Source organism: Leptonychotes weddellii, chromosome 2 (genome assembly GCF_054177405.1).
Source record: "Leptonychotes weddellii isolate Sample4059 chromosome 2, ASM5417740v2, whole genome shotgun sequence".
NCBI classification, from domain to species: Eukaryota; Metazoa; Chordata; class Mammalia; order Carnivora; family Phocidae; genus Leptonychotes; species Leptonychotes weddellii.
The window spans coordinates 72,334,076-72,340,023 of NC_138370.1; the positions used below are offsets into that span (position 1 = coordinate 72,334,076).

Genomic DNA, 5,948 nt, shown 5'->3' on the forward strand with positions numbered 1-5,948 from the left:
TAGCACGGGTGATTAGAGATCAGGGTGAGAGGATAGTGGCCAAGGTAGAAATCACGAATGTTTACTTTTCTGGAGACAGAATGTCAAGTGCTGGTGTCTGCACTGTCCTCACCACTGTGTTCTCTCCTACTTCATGACCCCACCTCCTCCCAAGTCAGTTCCACGCAAGAGCTAAGGACGAAGGTTCCTCTGCTGCAGGAAAGACAAATACAGCTCTTGACCTGAGGCTGCGGTTGAAGAGCAGCTGCTTCAACCCGAGGTACTTGGAAAGGCATTATGCAAAGCAATATCCAACCACTTCGGTTTCCTTGTGTATTTGCTACAGAGCAGCTCCCACTTTGCAGATCCTCTTCTGGATCAGGCTCTAAGCTTCCACTTTCATACTTGAAGAAACAAACAGGCTCATTGTGAAACCGAGTATCTTTTCTCCTATAGCACTCCTCTTGATCCTTCCCTCACTGACACTAATTATACTCCATACCTGCAGACACCCCCTAACCAAGCTTTGAAGGCACACTGGGTAGTTGAGTGTACAGAGAGGACAAACCATGATTTCTAATCTTCCTTCACTGGTACACTACTCAAATACCAACACTTATGTGCTTCTTAGTCCGGAGGGGTTCAGTCTCTACACACTACCTGCCCCATCCCCTTAGCAGACTGAATAGTATAGCCCCAAAATTCATGTCCACCCAGAACCTCAGAATGTGACCTTATTTGGAAATAGGATCTTTGCAGGTGCAATTAGTTCAGTAAAAAGGAGATCATGGGTTACAGTGGATTAATCAGGCCCTTAAAAGAGGAGAGGACACACAGAGAAACAGAGACAAACAGGGAAGAAGACCATGTAATGACAAGATTGATTGAAGCAGCTGCAAGCCAAGGAGTGCCAAGGATTGCCTGAAGCTGGGAAGAGTCGAGGGAAGATTCTTCCCTTGTTTCTTCAGGGAGAGGATGGCCCTACTGACACCTTAATTTTGGATTTCTAATCCCCAGAATTGTGAGAATAAATTTCTGTTGTTTCAGGCTACTTGGTTTGTGGCAATTTGTTACCAGCAGCCCCAGGAAACAAATTCATATACTTCAGGACACTACTTGCTAGACACCCCCAGCCAGGTTCCTTGTTTTATATCAGAGGGGAAAAAAATGATCTTTAAATTGAACAAATTCAGAAAGACAGAAATGAATCTTCTATAAAATTACTTTTCAGTATATTCTGGGTCAAAGAGGAAAATATATTTTTAAAAGAAATGATACAAGCTGCCTGGAGAATTCCCTCAAACATCTTAACCATGACCACACACAATTTCACTTCCTCTGTGGCATAGGATAGGTGTCATATGAATAGGACAGACATCATGAAGACTACAATAGTGAAGGGTTTTAAAACTAGCCACAAAAGCAAGTTTTATGAGAATTTTTCAAGGAGATTAAACACACGCAAGCAACGTACAGGGAAAGATGGCAGAGAGACATAAAACATATAACATGACACTATCCTCCAAAAAGAAAAAGAATAAAGAAAGAACCTATCATCAGTTGTGAAACAAGTAAAGGAAGCTTAACTCAAACAATCCTTTAAAAGTTCCTTCCAGAAACAGAACAATTAGGGCTCCCAGAACTAACACAGTGATGACTTCTCCTGACAACTGGGGAAAAGGACAGCAGAGGGGGAAAAAGAAATTCATGGAACCTTCACTGATACCCCTAACTTAGAACAAACTCAACTCAATGGTATAGGGGCAGAAATATGGGCTGTTCTTCTAAACACTCTTCTCCACTGCCTCGGATTAAAGAGTGATTCCTGGAAGCCAGAGGACCACCAAACTCATCCAACATACACACTCCCCCTGAGGTGGAGGAGCATTCTCAAACTGAAAGCGCCCTTCACCATAGAGGAATACCCCCCAGATATGTCCTTCATAATAACTATGGAAAGGGGCGCCTGGGTCGCGCAGTTGGTTAAGCCTTGGACTCTTGGTTTCCACTCAGGTCCTGATCTTAGGGTGGTGAGATTCAACCCCACCCGGCCCCGCACTCAGCGCTGAGTCGGCTTAAGACTCTCTCTCCCTCTTCCACTGCCCCTCCCTCTATGCTCTCTCTCTCTCTCTCTAAAATAAATAAATCTATGAATCAGTCAATGAATCAATACTATGGAGAAGCCTTCACTTGTTGCTCACCAGGCATCCTCATGCGTCCCTCAGCTCCATGGCCTCCATGGAAGGCTGCAGGGACACTCGCAGGCCCCTGGCGGGTCCCGCCCCACTACTGGGACCTGGCGTGCCTCCAGGGCCACGAGTTCCAGTACCTGATGAAGAAGCACTCGGTGATCACCGGGCGCCACTTGGTTGCAGGGCCCAGTGGATGTGAACATGGGCCACTCGAGCTTCATCTCGCTGCGCCACCACGACAGCCTCACGCCCCAAGCCGCTTCCCGCGCTGCCTCAGCAAGAGTAGCGCATTGGATGGAGCTCAGCGTGTTCCGGAGGCGTCAGTGGCTGCCGCAACAGCTCCCGCGCATGCGCGTTCAGCTTCCCAGACACAAACATCAAGATCACGTTCACCGCCCTGTCCAATGAGAAGAGGGAGTAGCAGGAGACTCCGGGGTGAAGCCGTGCCTGCCCACATCTTGCCCCTGACCATCAACATTCCAGACACCACGGCCTGCTTCATCAGTCCCCTTCCCTCCCCCACGCAAGGCGTCAGTGCTGCAAATGCCTGCTCATCCAGCCCCCGGGGAGCAGGCCCTTCGGGGCACAAAATGGGCTGTGTGATACCAGCTGACCTCAATTTAATGGCCGCCAACTTGCAGCCAGAAAATGAAAAGGAAGTTTCTGGTGGAGACAGCCCAGAAGAGGATTCAAAGCCACCTTATTCCTCTGCACAGTTGATCGTACAAGCAATTACAATGGTTCCTGATAAACAACTCACCCTAAATAGAATTTATTCATCACTAAAAATTATCCATACTACAGGGCTGTGGACAAGGACTGGCAGAATTCAATTTGCTGCAATCTCTCCGAATCGTTATTTCATCAAAATACCAGGTTCCCAGGAAGAACCAGGCAAAGGCTTATTCCGGAGGCTAGATCCTACCTCTGAAAGCAAATTAATAGAGCAGGCTTCTAGGATAAAGATGGCCTAGGGGCGTGGCCTTGCTTCAACCCCCCCCCCCCCCGCCCCCGGGACCTCTCTCATCTAGAAGGGCCCCAGCCTCTCTCAATCACACTGGAGTGCTGTCTGCTCACTGCAGCGGTGCCCAGACCCCCAAGAGCCTCTTAAGAGAAGGTTCACCGCCCCCCCACCCCCAGAGCCTGAGCCTGGCACCTCACAGTCCAAACTGGCTGTCATCCAAGAGGCCCCGTCTGCCCAGAGCACACCAGGCTATCTAGCTGGCCCGTTTTAATTGCCATGTAGCAGCAGCTGCCACCAACCATCAGGCCTGTCACCTACACAGTCACAGCCCCGTGACCACCTCGGCCTCCGGGCAGCTTGTTGTGCAGGAAGTGCACGTCATCCATCAGATCCCAGCAGTGTCTATCACCAGCAGGGCCAGCCTGGCCCCAGCAAACACATACACTGTCGCCGGCCAGGCAGTGGTCACTCAGGGGGCCGTGCTGGCCCCTCCTAAGGCACAGCTGCAAGAGAATGGAGATCACAAAGAAGTAAAGGTGAACGTAGAGCCTATTCCTGCAATTAGCCGTGCCACACTAGGCACTGCTGGCCAGACCACTCAGACGTCACAGACCACCCCTTGTCCAGTCACCATAGTATAACAGGTACCTCCAGGTCAGGTACCGGTTGCTCAAAAAAACCCTAACACAAAACGAGACTCACACGGTGCCAATCCCGGCTGCCGGTCGCGACCAGGTGAACAATGCTGTGGTGAGTCCTCTGCGCAAGCTGGCAACACATGCGTCAGTGTCGGCCTCTTTGCCCACAGAGCACGAGAAGGGCGACCAGTCAGAGCGGTCAGAGCAGAGACAGTTCAAGACGGAAGACAGCACGAGCATCTTCCTCGCCCTGAGTGTGGACCACAGCCGGTGGCCAGCAGGGAGAAGGACGTCCCAAACGAGCGACTGGGACTATTACCACCAGGAGAACCTGTGCTGTGTGAATGGAGGTTGCAGTTCTTGGATTCCCCACGAAAAGATTTACATGGGGATCCACGCTCAAAGAAAGACAGCCAGAAGGAAGGTAGCAAGCACAAAGCAGTTTCTTAAGGACAGTACACTCTAAAGAAGAAAGAGTGGACAGGCCCAGAGGTTGCAACCGCCCTGAGGCTACAGGGGTACTTTCTTTTTATGGAGGGGGGGGAGTCTTGGATCATGGACAGGGTGGTCTCTAATAGAGGCTGCTTCCAATCATTTGGGGAACTCCTCCCACAGGTTGGGAGAAACCTAGAAGGTTTCTATGGGAACCTCCTTGGGGGACTAAAACCGTAATGCAAATGCATTGTAATGAGTCTAGGGGTTACCCCAGAGCAGAGGGGTAAGAGGGGAGGCAGGCTCTGCACCAGTGGTTCTTGGTCTGTTAGCCCCAGGGTCTTGGAAGCTGCAAAGTCAGGATGTTTTGCCCCCGGGGCTTCTAACGTGTAACCTATTTATCACTGTCCTTGCCTCCAGCTCCTCTGTAACTGTTTATCAGGACAGTTTTTCTTACTTGTATATTAACTCTCCGGTGCCAAAAGGAGACACTGTCTCTCACCTATGCTGGAAGCATGTTGTCTCGGAGGGTAGAGGGGCCCTGCGGTTGCATTTCACCTCAGCACTGAAAACACAAAAATGCAGATGGCCTTCAAACTCAAAGAAAGAAATCACACCCGAACAAAACCACCTGCAATAAAGCCTGGTTCCGGAAGCGCCTCCCCATTCTGAGCTCAGCTTGTAACCCAGAGCAGAAACTCGTGGTCCTCTTGAGGGCGGTGCCTGGGGCAGGCAGAGCTGCAGGGACAGGGCGGGAGCCCTCCCCGCTGCCCTCCCCAGACCCTTGGCGTTGGCACTGGTAGATAAGGCAGTATCTTGTTGTTCTCATGGGGAACTGGAATATTTTGAGGTATACTTTCTTTACAAAATACTGGGGTCTTTGACATTTCAGATCATTCCGTTTCTACTCTGGAAATTTTGGAATCTCCTAGGACCTTTCATGTTGATTTCATTTGGGGGAAAAGAAACAGTGTCGTTTCGTTTTTGTTGTTTGTTTTCAGCCTATGGAATGATCTCCTTTTGTTTGTCCTGTTAAAGTTCAGATGGAGCTACTTGAGGATATCTGCAGGTGCTCCATGTTAGAGCAGGCACCTGATGCATGTCGTGCACCTCCAGCTCAGTATGCAGGACGGACTCACAGACGCCCACATCGGGCTGCATGTAACCATGACCCAAAGAACGGCTGGATTCTTGGAGCTGCACTTAATTGGTTCTTTCCTGCTACTTTTTGTGGTTTCTTTTTTCTTTTTTTTTTTTTTAAGTATTCTTACTGTATTGTTGTTTTTTTTTTTAGATTTTATTTATTTGTCAGAGGGACAGAGAGAGAGAGTGCACAAGCAGCAGAGCGGCAGGGAGAGGGAGAAGCAGGCTTCCCGCTGAGCAAGAAGCCAGATGCGGGACTGGATCCCAGGAGCCTGGGATCATGATCTGCGCTGAAGGCAGATGCTTAACGGACTGAGCCACCACAGGGGTTCCTGTGGTTTGTTTCTTTTTGTTGACTTTGTTCCTGGCATAATTTTCCACTCTAAGTAAAACAAGCCTCCTAAGTGTTGTGTGTGTTTAAAACGACAGAACTGTCCTACCTCATGTGAAAAAAAGATTCAGTCTTATACTGCATACCCTTTTCAAAAATAATAATAATAATAATAACCATGAAGAAAGAAACAGAAACATAAAATTGAGGTCCCTTATAGGTGTGTTCTTTCTAGCAACTATCCCCTCAGAAACAGAAGGCATCATTAC

General features: G+C 49.1%; 1 pseudogene; it reads left to right on the forward strand.

The window, feature by feature from the left end:
* The first annotated feature begins 2,191 nt into the window (after positions 1-2,191).
* LOC102744243 (forkhead box protein K2 pseudogene) lies at positions 2,192-4,223 on the forward strand (annotated as a pseudogene).
* Positions 4,224-5,948: the final 1,725 nt, after the last annotated feature.